Source organism: Kryptolebias marmoratus, linkage group LG21 (genome assembly GCF_001649575.2).
Source record: "Kryptolebias marmoratus isolate JLee-2015 linkage group LG21, ASM164957v2, whole genome shotgun sequence".
Taxonomy (NCBI): Eukaryota; Metazoa; Chordata; class Actinopteri; order Cyprinodontiformes; family Rivulidae; genus Kryptolebias; species Kryptolebias marmoratus.
Genome location: NC_051450.1, coordinates 999,292 through 1,015,132, shown reverse-complemented (window position 1 = coordinate 1,015,132; position 15,841 = coordinate 999,292). Strand labels below are relative to the sequence as shown.

General features: G+C 37.4%; 1 long non-coding RNA gene across 1 annotated transcript; it reads left to right on the top strand.

The window, feature by feature from the left end:
* The first annotated feature begins 13,868 nt into the window (after positions 1–13,868).
* Positions 13,869–14,364, top strand: LOC108247346. Its single transcript, XR_001809078.2, has 3 exons — positions 13,869–13,919; positions 13,996–14,225; positions 14,314–14,364. It is a non-coding gene; the product is annotated as an uncharacterized LOC108247346 (long non-coding RNA).
* Positions 14,365–15,841: the final 1,477 nt, after the last annotated feature.

Here is a 15,841-nt window from a genome sequence, read left to right as displayed (position 1 = left end):
CTACAGTGGGTACCAAGCTATTTAACAAATAGGAAACAGTTTGTACAAATAAATGATGTAAGATCTGAATTCAGTAATATCATATATGGGGTTCCACAAGGTTCTGTACTTGGACCAAAGTTATTTCTTCTATATGTGAATCACTTGGTGAATGTGTCAGGATTAATGAAATGTGTATTATTTGCAGATAACACTACATTCTTTTGCTCTGGTGATGATTTAGAACAGATAATGGAAATGATGCAGACTGAATTTGAAAAAGTACTGAAATGGTTCAAACTCAATATATTATCATTAAATTTGGACAAAACAAGTTATATGATATTCAGTAAAAGTAAGAAAAGTGTTAATGTTTTGTTTAGGATTGAGGGTGTTGAGATTTCTAGAATCAGTGAGGTGAAGTTTTTGGGTGTCATCATTGATGAAGAGCTGACTTGGAGACCTCATATAAGAACAAAAATAGCAAAATCTATTGCAGTTCTGTGTAAGGTAAAGGACTTATTTAATGACAAAGCACTAATAATATACAATGCAATTATTGTTCCACACTTGATTTATTGCATTGAAGTTTGGGGAAATGCATGTAAAACAATCACAAATCCTATTTTAGTTTTACAGAAAAGAGCCATTAGAATTAATACAAGAAAACATTATTATCAACCTAATACATTATTTCAACAACTGAGATTATTAAAATTTTACGACTTGGTAGATTATTATACTTTGCAGGTTTTGTATAAGGCGCACATAAATGTTTTACCTATGAACATCCAATCTAATTTTGTTAAGAGGAAAAGTTCTTATAATCTTGGGGGACTAGAGATGTTTGTGAAACCTAAAGTACGGACTAACCTGAAGGACAGAAGTACTTCAGTCAAAGGAATTAGATTTTGGAATAATCTGGATAGGGATTATAAAAATGCTGTTTCAATTAATTTGTTCAAAAAATGATAAAAGTTAACTTGTTAAAGAAATATGAAATTGTATAATTTGTATTTGCAAGTGTTACTGTTTGAGGAGTTGAAAGTTCTTGTTTTTTTGGAGTTTTTTTTTCTTTTTTTATTTTCTTTATTTATTTTTTTTGTTTGTTTTTATTAATGTTGAAATTAATATTATTTTTGAATAAAGGGCAGACAAATTTTTTTTTTCTTCGGCTATCTTTTATTTTATTTAAGTTGAATTGTACTTTACTTTATTTGTATTTTTTTCTTTTTTGTTTTTTGTAAATGAAATGAATAAATTGAACTAAACTCTAAAACTAAAAAAAAGAAAAAAAGAAACAAAACAATATTCCATCTACTGATTTCTTGTAATCAATTCCTGTTAGGTTTCTCTGTTAAAAGCTGTCATTTTTTGCTCACCGTCTAGCTGTTGCATAACATGACACAGAAATATGATGTAATAGTAAGTGAAACTAGATAATTTCCAAACAAACACTGACACGTGCCATTACAGCTACTGTATTCCAACTTTCATCAACTCTTCTCTAAAGCTCAGCAGTTATTCAGGACTTACTTTTGTAAAAGTAGGGTGAATTGTCACAGAAGGATTAAGTACAAGAACTCCTTTATACCATATTCCATCAAACTGTTAAACCAGAGAAAGAATAAATTAAATTACTAGTGCAGATCACATTTTAACTTTGTTTTAATTGATTAAGATTAATGTTTATTATGTTATGTGATGTGTTTTTATGGGAGGCATCAGACAGGTTATGTAAACAAATTTTCCATTTCTATGGACAATAAAGTTTTATCTTATTGTAATATCTAAGATGACAAAACACCTACTTTTTTATGTATAAACTGTATAAGAAGTGTAAAGAGAAGCAAATTTAAAAAAAAAGAAGTTTAAGTTGCTGCTGATGACTCATAAGGGTCATCATCGGCAACAGTGCTGTCACTTCCTTACATCACTATTTATGATACAGACAGAAAAGCAGAGCATAAATTTTGCCTCAAACAGTCAAGTCTGATCATCAAACATGTAGATTTGCATGTGTCTACACTGTTTTATGTAGGACATGTGACAAGTAAAAAAGGCTTGTCACTTTCAGTTTACAAGAGTAAAGTCATAGCTCAATTATAATGGAGGTATATGAGTGGGTAGATGTGTGCACTCAAAGTTTTTCTCAAATCCCCCCAGAATGTTGAGTGCTACAGCACTGAGTGACACACAGTGGATGAAAGATGGCGAAATGCTTATGTTTTGATGGATAAACACTATTAACAGTTTAAAGTTTGTAGGAGAGTTTGGAAAGATTTTAATGAGTTTAGACCAGTGGTGGCCAGTCCTGGGGAGGGCCACTATCCTGCAGGTTTTAGGTGTTTCCCTGCTTTTCAGCAGGTCTTCATGTTCTGTAGAAGTCTGTTAATCACTGAGTCATTCAAATCAGATGTGTCAAAGCAGAGAAACACCTAAAACATGCAGGATAGTGCCTCTCCAGGACCAGGATTGGATACCACTGGTTTAGACAGTTCAGAAGTTTGTGTGTGACTGTATTATGCTCAAAGTTGATTATTTTGTGGTAAAATTTCCACAAATCTCGAAACTTTATCTGTGACTGTGTAAAAAAATCAAAATGCTATTTTTGATACATAAAACCCAACGTTTAATGACCCTTTTAAGCTTTAAATATCATTTTATTTTTTTAGAAATATGCATGAGCTATAGAGCTCCAGAGTGGGTTTTCTCATTTGTTTCACCAAAACTCTATTTGTATTTATGTGTAAATTTTTCAGAAGTTTTCATTCCTTTTTGGCACATTTGGTTTAATTTCAGAAGTCATATCACATTATTCCTAAATGGCATTTCCCTGTTTGTTTAGGCATGTGTACGGTATGTACCTCGCATGTACCTCAGTTTTTGACAAACCTACAGGGGAATAAGTGAATACATATTCTTGATGAAAATAAGGCCAAACAGTACCAGTGGGTAACAGGGTACCTCAGTGCTGATATTTGATGGGTCTGCCATGAGAGAGGGTTACAGTTGATGGAGTCCCATATGTTCTACACAAAAATCAATAGAAAATGGTATTAAAAATCAATGCATTATAAGCTGGTTTTCTGCTGAACTGATGTAGATTCAGCTTGTACTAATAAGGTCAGTGTGACCAACAAACCACTCTGAATTGACAGACTCCATGTTTTCATTAGGAATCATGTCTGTTTTTTTCTGTTACATTGGCTGCTGTTGAAGTGAATACAAAGCAAATATTTACAAGTGTAGACTTAGACTTCCGGTTATGGCGTCTGACTGAGCAGCTGCAGGGCTCTGAGCTCCGACCAATATACCCTACATTTAGATATCTAGACCACTGCTAATATATTTTTTGTACGAGCAAACTCTCTGGGATTCAATTCAACCTGCCAAGATGCCGAGTAAACACAAATTAAAAACGAAAACTACCAGCAAAGAGGGATCCGAAGACGAGGCTAGCAGCGAAGTGGAAACCGAGCACATGGAGGAAGCTAACGCTAGCTCCCGGACTTCTGAAGCTAACCTCCTGGAAGCAATTCAAGCCTTGAAAACTCACTTTACCACGCAACTACAGGAAATTATAACTTCGAATCAAGAAATTAAAGACACAATTGGAGTATTCCTCGAGAGGCTTACCTCTGCAGAATCCCGCATTAGTAACCTGGAGGACGGCGTCGCCTCGTTAACAGGCAAAGAAACATCCATACAAAAGAAAATCCAGGATCTCGCTTTGAAGGTAGACGAGCTTGAAAACAGAAGCCGGAGATCCAACTTGAGACTCGTGGGTTTACCCGAAAAGACAGAACAAGGGGACACCGCTGCTTTTCTGCAGATCTGGCTGATAGAGGTCCTGGGACGGGACGCGTTTCCATCCCCCCCCATTATCGAGCGGGCCCACAGGCTGCAGGGCCAGAGTGTTCCAGGCGGCCCGCCACGCGTGATCATCATGAAATTCTTAAACTATCAAGACAAGATGAGGGTGATGACTGCAGCCCGTCTGAAAGGAAAGGTGATGTACAACGGCCGCCATGTGATGTTCTTCCCTGACCTATCCGCGGAGGTGGTGAAACAACGGAAACAATACGACCAGGTGAAACAACAACTCCGTAATCTAAATATAAACTTTGGGCTGATATTCCCAGCAAAGATGAGGATTTTCCAACGCGGCAATCGCTTCCTCTTCCACACGCCAACGGAGGTGGAGGAATTTATACAGAAAGCAAGACAACAAACTGACGGGTAACCACACTTACACGCTTGATGGCGTAAGCAAGGTTTAATAAGGATCAATATTTCATTTGATCGGTGATCCTGGACAATACACATTTCGACTAAGTCTCTCCCTCATAGCGGTGGGGAATAATTCTTGGTTACAATGGTCGGGGTTCGCAGTTTAATGTTGTGGTGCGAGTTGTTTAAGCAGACGTTTTTTCTGCTCCTGTTTTTCTAGGATCAGTAGCATAGCCAAGTCACAGAATAGAGGGGGAAGGGAGTAGGAGATTCCCACTGGTGGGAAATCTCAGGAAAGTCTTTTGTGTTTGTAAATGTTCAATGTTTTCAAGGTGCAATGTTCTACAAGTTGTAAATTGCAAGTTCGTACAGTTGAGACAAAAAACAGAAAGAGATGATATATTGACATTAAGCAAATGAGTACGGAGTCCGTTGTTGATGTGATCTCCTGGAATGTAAGAGGCCTTAGGAAATTGATCAAACTCAAAAAAGTAATGAATAGACTTAAACAATACCATCCAAAACTGGTTTTTATCCAAGAAACACACTTACTTACAACCGAAGTTGCACGACTAAGAAGAAGATGGCCGGGTCAAATACTTTCTAGCTCATTTTCTCCACACTCTAGGGGTGTGGCAATTCTTATTCATAAATCTTTACCTGTTTGTATAAAAAAGACTATCATAGATCCTGCTGGGAGATTCATAATAATCCAAGCCTCATTGATGAACCAAAACTTAATTTTGGTTAACCTGTATGGTCCTAATATAGATGACCCTGATTTCTACAATAATTTGTTTCTCTCTATTACAGCTTTCCACGGTGATGTGATCTTTGGTGGAGATTTTAATTGTACGTTAGATCCGAATCTCGACCGATCATCAGGTTTAGATTTGTCCCACCCTAAAAGTAGACGGGTTATTCAACATTTTATGTCTGAACTAAACTTAAGAGATATCTGGAGAGTACAGAATCCAACAAAGAAAGAATTTTCTTGCCACTCAACCACTCATAATAGCTATAGCCGTATAGATTACTTCCTAATTTCAAACTCCTTGGTTTCCAGAACTAAGAGTTGTGCCTACAAAAGCATATTGATCTCTGACCACTCACTATGCATGTTTAAATTTTCACCCATAATTGCGTTTAATCGTAATCCTATTTGGCGATTAAAACCCCACTGGTTGCAAATTCCCAAATTTCTGAAATTTATTGAGATAAATATTGATGATTACTTCAGCCTTAATAAATCTGAGACTACAGCATCTATTAGATGGGAAGCCTTTAAGGCTTTTATACGGGGTCAGATGATAAGCTACACAAAAAATAAAACTAACAAAACTGTCATGGAAATGCTAAAACTTGAAGAACAAATAAAAGAGACTGAGCTTGAGTTAAATCTAAAGGGCTCTAAAGAAAAGCAACAAGAATTGCTAATACTGAGAGCAAAATATGACAAACTATCCACTAACAAAGCTTCATCAGAGATATTCAGATTGAAACAATCCTACTATGATCAGGGAGAGAAGGCAGGAAAACTTCTAGCGTGGCGCATTAAGGCTTTGCAGAATGAGAGGGCAATAAATGAAATTATATCTGAAAATGAAAATACTACTGATCCTCAAAAAATTAATGATCTCTTTAAAGATTATTACTCAAAATTATATACGTCTAAAGGGCACATACCACAAGCATCACTTGACTCCTTTCTTAATTCTGTAAACATCCCCACACTTAGTGAAATAGCTAAATCGGATCTGGATATGCCAATATCTATAGGTGAACTCTCAAATGCAATAGACAAACTAAAATCAGGAAAATCACCTGGTCCAGATGGGATTCCTTTGGACCTATATAAAATATTTAAAAACAAATTACTGCAACCCCTCTATAATATGCTGTTGGAAAGTTATACCATTAAAGAATTACCTCCTTCCCTACGTAATGCAATCATAACAGTCCTACCTAAACCGGGAAAATCTCCCACTAGATGCGAATCCTTCCGACCAATCTCACTTATAAATTCTGATGCCAAAATAATATCTAAAGTTCTAGCAATCAGGCTTGAGAAATTTTTACCATCCCTTTCTGACCCTGATCAGAACGGATTTATAAAGGGGCGGCAAGCGCATCACGGCATCCGTCGTGTGCTGAATATAATTCATGCTAAATATGAACACCCTGATACAGCTTTGCTTTCACTTGATGCAGAAAAAGCATTCGATAGAGTGGAACATAATTATCTCTACAAAGTTCTCTCTCAATTTGGTTTTGGTAGTTATTTCATAAACTGGATTAAAATACTTTATAATAAACCCTCTGCCTCAGTTATAACTAATAACATTGTATCTAAGTCATTTAATCTCGGTAGGGGCACGCGTCAAGGTTGTCCCCTCTCGCCCCTCCTCTTTGTGCTGGGAATTAAGCCATTGGCTATTGCCATAAGGAATAATCAAAACATACATGGCGTCAGGATAAAAAATATTGAATCTAAAATTGGATTATTTGCCGATGATATTATTTTAATGTTGTCCAATCTAAATTGCTCAATCCCCCAACTTCTCAAAACTATCAATGAGTTTAGTTATATTTCCGGTTATAAACTTAACGAATCTAAATCCGCCATCCTATTTTTAAAACAGGCTGAAAGAAATAATCCTCCAATTCATACAACATTTCAGGTGGCAAAAGAGAGCCTTACTTACTTAGGCATAAAGATTACTCCAAACATAGATGATCTGGTTCGGGCAAATTACACGCCGGTGGTTAATTCAATAATGGAATCGCTTGATAGATGGTCTACCTTGCCTATATCTATGATTGGCCGTATAAATATTCTCAAAATGATCGTTCTCCCTAAATTCTTATATCTTTTCCAGGCTATCCCCCTTAATCCTCCTGACGGTTTTTTTACAAAAATTCAAACAATCCTAAATAACTTCATTTGGAACAACAGACGAGCCCGATTACGGTTATCCTTATTATATCTTCCATATGACAGAGGAGGGCTGGGTGTGCCAAATTTTAAGTGGTATTATTGGGCTGCTCAGCTCTCTAGTGCATCCTGCTGGTTTTCAGCAACTGATCTGTCGTGGGTAAAAATAGAAAATATAAATGCCACTCCTTTATCCCTAAATTCATATCTATACTCAAGGAAATGCAAAGAGTTATTAAAAAATACTTCCAACCCATTTGTTAAAAATACTATCCGAGTATGGTATGATGCTCATAAATTCAAAAATGAAATGCTAACACTATCCCAATTCTCCCCGATCTGGGGCAATATGTCATTTGAACCAGGTAGGAAAGACATGGGCTTTAAAACATGGTTTGCTAAAGGTTTATGCAAAATCTCAGATTTATTTGATAAAGGGATTATGATGAGGTTTGAAGATTTGAAACAAAAATTTGACATTCCAACTAAACATTTTTTTAAGTTTTTGCAAATCAGAAGTTTTGTCATGGGTACTCAAAAGTCTCTAACATTGCCTACTCTTACTTCTATAGAAGAATTGGCAACAAATGACCATTTGAAGAAGGGCCTAATATCCCGCTTTTATAACATCATCAAAGACAGCTCCCAGACATCCTCAGAGCACAAACGACTGGCTTGGTGTGAAGACTTGAAATGTAACATATCAGTAGAAGAATGGCAGAGGGCCTGTCTGAAGGCACAGACACAATCTATTAATACTCAATTTAAATTAATCCAATACAAATGGTTGATGAGAACATATGTTACTCCAACATTACTAAATAAATTTAATTCCAACATCCCGGATACATGTGCTAAATGTGGAGATAAAGGCAGTTTGATTCACTGCCTTTGGGAATGTCCTGAGATTCGGAAATTTTGGAAGGAGGTTTTGGATAAAATTTCACTTATCATTGGTATTGATCTCAATCTCTGTCCTAGGTTGTGTGTCTTAGGAATTTTTCCTGCTCAAACTCAAATAAGCAAGGTCGATCAAAAGTCCATAATTTATTGTTTGGTGCAGGCTAAGTATAGTATAGCCAGGTCCTGGAAATCTGTAACCAGACCCCAACTAAAAACTTGGATGTCTGCATTATCAAGCTCTCTTGCCTTGGAGAAACTCACCTTTATGATTAAGGGTAAATACTATGTGTTCCAAAAGATATGGGAAAAGTTTTTGCTATTCTTGGAAAATTTAAATACTCATAATGAGGATTGACTGAATGTACTCTGGCTAATTTTGATTATGTTTATTATTCTTATAATGACTGTAAATCTGTTATCTTCATGTTAATTCCAAATGTATGAAACTTAAACATTGACGTCGGGATGCCTAGAACCAGGGAGGACGTTGCCTTCACCTCATTCCTGTGGACTGTGATTAAATCTCTTGGACTAAGTCTCTACATACTCCCCTGAGATATCAATCTTAAAATATTTTGTCTCACTGTAATCAACTAATGCTGGTCACCTTGAATGTTTAAATTGTTAATGTGTTTTCTTTTCTTTTAGTTTTGTTAAGTGTTTTGTGCACTTGTGAGTTATTTGTCTGTATGTCTCTTTGAATTGTAAAAGACAATAAACAGATTTTGAAAAAAAAAAAAAAAAAAAATATTTACAAGTGTGATGGGATTATGTCCGAATGTTCGAACTGGGGCTCCTTAATTCCACCATTACATTTAAATTCTCACACATCTATAGGTGTCTACTTTATATGGTGCATTTCTTAATCTTCTCACATTTTGTTTGCTAGACATGCCTGCCTAGTAAACGCCCAAATCTTTAATCTAATCTGTGCTACAAATTGTCCATTTGATGTCTTTAATTAGTATGCTGTTATCATGCTCAAAAAAAGTCGTTGTTTTCTTTCCTAATGCCAGTTTTTCAGATGTATTGAGCTCATTGAACATGTAGGAAATTAGTGTTTCTAGCCAGGAGGAACCATAGAGATCAAAGACTTTGAATAATTGACACTTCAGAATGTACTGTATTGTATTATAATTTAAATAAATTGACAGTAATAACATTTAAACCTGGATCTGTTTTGAACTGAATTGACGTGTTTTTTGCTTTTGTATAGTTCCCTGGGATTACTTTTATTGTGAAATGGCACTATATAACTGAACTTAATTGAACAAATTTTTGAAAGATGGGTCTCTTCACATGACAGAGGACCAGTTCACAGTTCTTCTAACCATTTGAGGTTGTTTACTTTTTTTTCTTGCTTTCACACTGCTGGTACTGCATCTGTTCGAGGTCCATATTGTATTTACAGTATTTAAGTACTTTCTTAGCTTAATAGGGACTCTTGGGTCACATAGGAGGATGTGATACATAAACATAGGTTGATTGTCTGAAGTAAATTGAACACTCCTGAATGTACGCTACAAAGTGTCCTTCTTTGAATCTGTGCAGCAAAAAGTACACTGAGCTGTTGTATGAGTCTTGGCTGCTATGGCTCCTTCTTCTGAATGTATGTAGCTCTCTGTCAAACTCTATTTGAAAGATTAAACAAAAAAAAAAAACATAAATCACAGCTCTAAGAATGACGTACTTCATTGTTGGTGATGGTAAATGTCACGTGCTTAAGTGGCACAACCGCTCTTGACATTTGGCCCATTCCCCTGGCAGTGCGTAATCAAACTTCTAGGTTCTTAAAAAGCTCCATAGTGGGACTATCAGTCCTTATAACCCTCAGAGTGTATAATGTTACTGACCAATTTTGTTTTTAATCTTTTGATTCAGCTTCTTTAAAATCAGGCCTGACTAAACAATGTTCAGGTAGTACCTGAATGGGGATAGAGGGAATTTGTGATAGATGTTTTGAAGCTTCCGAGAGAGGGGACCAGAATTTACCATCTATATATCTATACAGCTCAAGGAGCACTAAGGAAATAGCATATATGGTCTCCACTTTTATAGAGACTGTAAACTGTATTGCCATGTTGTACTAAGTGTTTTAACAGTGTGCTATGAGAACTCATGAAAACTCACACAAGGTACCATGCAAGGTGATCTGACACTCTGAGCAACTTATACTTCACAATTTAGCATAAGGACTGTTTGGCATGTGGAGAGGGATTGAATCTTCCTTCCAAACTCTGTCTTCCTTGAATAATCCACTCTAAAACCTTAACCATACCCATATTTCCACCTGTGTGACATGTTTCCATGACCACCAACTGCAGCTGCAAATACTTGTAATCACTATAGAGTCATCTTACATAAGTATGAGCAGGCCAGATAAAACTGTTGTTTTTGTTGTTTTGAAAGAACATTGGACATATTCTTGTGAATAAGGCCAACCTGATGATGACACTAGATTAGGACCAAGCTTTTAACAACACATACTACATAACACAAAACGTGTAGTAATTTGTCACTATTCAAAACACTCTCTGCAATCCACAAACAGTAGGTTCAAGTCACAATAAAGAGATAATCAGGGTTTAATCACAATTGCAGTTTGTTCTTCTTAGACTATTTGGCTTTCCATCCATATTTTATAAAAAAAAGCATTATTTAAAGTATAGGTTTTACCCACAGCAAGGGTTATAATCACAAAAGAAGAAATGGAAATCCCTAACACAGATCTGTTTTGACATATTAATCATATTTATTACTTGAATGATGTTATGAATCTCCATTTCTACTTTGACTAATATTTTCAAAGCAGTAATTTCTTCAATCCCTGTTAATTGCCCAATAGGTCGTACATTTTGATGACCAAAACTAGTGGAGCCCCCATTTACTGTCTGTAATCATTTTTTGCTAACTGATATACAACTGTGTTGGCCACGAACAATCTTCAGACTAATTCTCAGCTAAAGTGCACTCAGACTGTGTGGCAGTATATTATCTCTAACCATAAATATGGTCATACAGTATTTATCTGACCTTCAACAATACAGATGATTGATTCCTGAATGGAATAGCAACAGTTGGCGTACTCCCAAATTCTGCCGGCCAGTTAATAAATAAAATCCCTTTACTGTAATAATTCATCCTACATATCTTGTCTCTGTATCGTAGAGCAGCCTGCTCCTGAAACATAAACACATCGCACACAAAGGTGCCCTTCAAGTTGCCTGAAGAAAACACAAATTCTGTACATTGAAGAAGGACCACCAGAACAAAGCACGTTATAGTTTCAATTTTGTCCCTTGTAGCATGAAGTTGACCCCTTTATCTAAACCACAGATTGAATTGAAGTAGCTGAAGTAGTTTGTGTTAAGCAGTGTTATCATTCACAGCTCCCTTTAAGGGGGGTCTCTGGTTTTAAATACACAGATAATGGGAGTGAGGAAGGCATTATTAAGAGCAGTGTGAGGAGAAAATGGGAGGTGCCATCAGTCAAAAAAGACATTAGGGATTTAGATCAGTCCTGTTATATAGGGGAGCGTAAGCACAATGTAGCTGATCTCCATATTCATATGTATAACTCTGTGCTGTGTCATTAATAATCCCAAAGATGGTCCATAAACTCAATGGTGGAGCAATAGAAATTCAATATGAGTGAGAAGATGGTATAGGGCCCTAAAATATGTGGGGGTTTTGATTAGGGTACATGGATGGGGAAGTGGATAAGAAGATATAAAAGCAGCCACACATTTGCATCCCCACAGGAGAGCTTTTGGAGAGGAAGATGAATATGGATTCCTATTAGAAAGCGAATAGTTCATATCCAGGTGATTTGTTACAAGGTATCAGCAGCTCAAATCTCTCCTCCTTCCCCTCCAACGCAGTCGTTCTTCTGCTGAAGTCATTTGCGGAACGAGATTCCTCCAGACACCCCAGATTAAAATGCAGAGGAATGAAGTGGCAGGTGGCAATCACTCCCCACAAAAGCTCCCCTCAGCCCTCCCTCCTCCCTGTTCCCAACTCTTACCTTATTGAAGTTTAAAAAAAAAAACACCTCAGAGAGGATCTCAGTTAGTGCAGCACAATTTCAGGAACATCGGTCACAACCTGATGCTAATGACGTCTGATGAAAGGATCGGAGATGAGCACGCCTGATGAAACTGCATGCAGGTGCCCGGAGCGAGCATCAACAATGAGGCTCCATAAATAATAACCAGCCACTGCTTGAGCAGTTTGTGACAAATGCTCAGCGGCATGCCCCGACATGGCTTGGTTTAGGGAAACAACGTTCACCTGGAGGAGGCAACACAGGTTATATTTTGGATTGAGAGTTAAATATGCTCCCTGAGCTCAGGATGCATTGACCCGGTTTCTCAAAATAGAGCCATTAAAAAACAAGAGTGCTCAATATGCCCACTCGATTTTATCAAACTTTTTTCCTCCTCAAACTTCATTGTGCATGCGATCTGCTGCATCACCTTACTTCCACAACCTCAGCTCTCTACTGAATGGTTGGTCAAGGTTGGTGCGTTTGCACAAAGAGGAGATACTCTGAGGCCAAAAGTTTATCCCAGCTATAGAAAATGCCCCCATTCAGCCCGGCCCCCATGGGAGGACAATGGAACGAAGATGGAGGCTGCAAACAAACGGCATTGCTGACCTCAGTTACTATGCCACATTCACAACTCTTTTCACATCCATATCACTTCATATCACTTCTGTTTTCACACTAAATCAATAGGAGCCCTATAGAATAGCTGACTTGAAATTAGCTGGAAAAGTAATGACAAAAAATATCAATAGGAGTAGATAATGTGGTTGCAAATGTCTTTATTGCCATGCCTGCCATGGAAAGCCATTATCATTTTACTGCTGAATTCCCTAACCAATTGTAACTGCAACATTATAGCCTTTTGCAGTTGTGATATTTTTACTGAGGCAGCTTCCGTTTCCAATGAGTAGAGTGAGCAAATGGTGCAATTTCCCCAGAGCAACCTGTACATCTTGACAAGTAGCTGTTTAAACTGTGTTTAAATACAAATTTTGTGAGAAGAGGTAAGTTTGCTTATCTTTGTTTCTTTGTTGGTGAAGATTCTTAGTCACCCAGGGCATAATGATTTGCTGAACTCTCCCTCTAGTCCCTTCTGAGTGGTGTTTATGCTCATATCTCACTGAGCTGTGACTGCTGGAGACTAGCTGGTGATTCAAAATTGTGGGGAAACAGGCAAATTTTCCATTGCAGTCTCACTGAATTCTGAATGTTTGTGACCACATTTTGTATTGTCAGTTTTTGAAAATCATAGCTTATTTCCAGCTGTATGGCTTGGAAAACTGTATTACAGCACATTATTAGCACATTATTTTGTGCCCACATCATACCCACTTTGTACCCCCCCCCCCCCACACACACACACACACACACACACACAATATTGATTGAATTTACTAGATTACAGTATTGAAATGAAAATAAGTAGTTTTGGACCAGTTTTTAAATAATTATTGTTTATCACTGACATAGTTTTTAGACCTGGACATTCAGGAGAGCTCCCACACAGGTGTCAAAATACAGTTCTAGCACCCTAAAATTTACAGAACGTAAACTGAGCTGGGTTTGAGAACTCCATGACTATTTACAAAAACAAAAGAAAATTCACAACTTTTCTGAACATGTTCGAAATTCAAGCAACAAAACTGAGCCTCTGGGAATCGAGCATGTAAAGTCAGTCTGCTTCCTGGTTGCTGGTTCCTGTTCTCCCATTGGCTGGCTATATAATCATCTGCAGCTGCTGGGAATTAGGTTCGTCAGAGTGGCTGTGTACTTAAGGCTGCCGTGTGGATCAGATCAGTGCTGGAGCACCGCTTGCCCTGGGTAAAGCTTCTCAGCCTACGAAGAAATCTGGAACTCCTTGTGTTTACTCATGTTTTTGTCCTTTGTGTGCTTCCAGAGTTACCTGCTACTTGGAGTCCTGTCTGGTCTATGTCACTGGCCGCTGCCTGAAGAGTAACCTGAAAGTCACTCACCTGAGCCTGCCTGCACCGCAGCATGTCTGCCTCCTGCGAGAACCAACCTACCGGTAACACTTACCTCTCCGTCTGGAACCTACCAATCTGGAAACCTTCACCCGAGACCACTGCCTATAGCACTCTGCTTGATGCCGGATTCCCTCGTCCACCTGTAAGACTACGACAATCAAAACCCACTCAATTATCATCACTATTTACAACAAACCAAACCAATACTTACCTCTTACCTTACCTTCCAGATCCTGTTTCTTGTTACCCATGGTCACTGTAAATAAAGTCACTTACCTTTATTTGTTGCCTCCGGAGTCTGTCTGTCGCCGAGCTGCTCACTGTTGACTACTTTGTAAATCCTGACACTGTGAACATTTTGAAGACTCTGTTATGAATGTTGTTCACCAATCAGTCACCAACAGTTGAAGCCCATTGAGATAATGACTTCAGGGTCATTGTACACATGTGCAATTCTTTAGTCACATGCATGAAGATGCAAATTGGTGTGAAAATGTGTGTGGACTACATTTAAAGCAAGAAAAGTAAAATCTGAGACTTCCCACTTTGTTTAATATTGGTTTTAGCGTTTGACAAAAATTGCTTCTTTTACACCTTTCTCAAAGACTTCAGGACCATTTGCACTTGCATCTCAAGAATAAGAGACTTTTTTTCTTTTTTTTTTTTTTTTTGAGGACAGTAACATAAAAATTTTGGACAGAATATAGATGGTTTGAGAAAGACTAAAAAAGATCCATCTTTGTCAAAAGGGGCAAACCCAACATTAAACAGAGGATGAGGTCTCAGGTTTCACCTTTCCAGCACCAACAATGCAGCTTTGAATTAAATCTTCAGAGAGTTTTGCATCTTTCTGCATGTCACCAAAACATCTTGCATGTGGACCACACCAACAAAGAACTTAATGACCCTCTGGAGGGAGGGTATGGAGAGTGATTTGAATATGACATAAGCTGCCAGGAGAAACTCATGGCAATTTAATGGTTTGGAATGCATAATTTTTAGTATGACTCTGAAAAAGCTGCTCTGATAAAAAGGGAAACATCTTTATTTAAAATCTTCTTTGAAGAAAAGCACATTGCCTACTGCCTTTCTTGGTAACGTTTTAAATTAAAATCATTTTATGTTGAGAATTTGAAATGGGATTTTCTTCAAAAGTTAATCAGTTGTACATGTCCAGTGATCACTGAGTTTCATTTACATCTGTCCAGGGCGTTATGAGATATTTTGCAAAGAAGGTTCAACAGTTCAACAGTTAATGCCAAAGTTTTAAGCAAACCTCTTGTGCAATATTATTAAAGTATGTGTTGGGGATGTCTCTCAGCTACTTTCACATCAGTTTTAGGTCAATATTTGAAAAACTGGAAGCGTTACAGCAATTTATGTGTTTGCTAAGGTCAGTTAACTGTGGCAGCCATCTTGAACCCAGTTGACTGAGAAAGGAAATCAGTTATAAGTGGGCTTTCAATGATTACATTCTGAGAGTTTTATTAAAATCCAATAAGTGGTGCATCAGCTTTTTTTTTTGCTAACAGTCAGACAGATGCTTATGCAGACATAGGCATTATTGCCCACCTTTCAACGTTTGGTGGTGGGTGATAAATATAAAGTCCAGTTGCTTTCTACTGAACTTAGTATAATTTCCTAACCATGCCCCCTGGTTCATGCCATCCCATCAGTCAGTGCAGTGTTTCCATGCTGCCATGTTTTGTTTGACAAAAAACATTCTCCCTCTCAAACACACTTTCAAACCTTCTCACA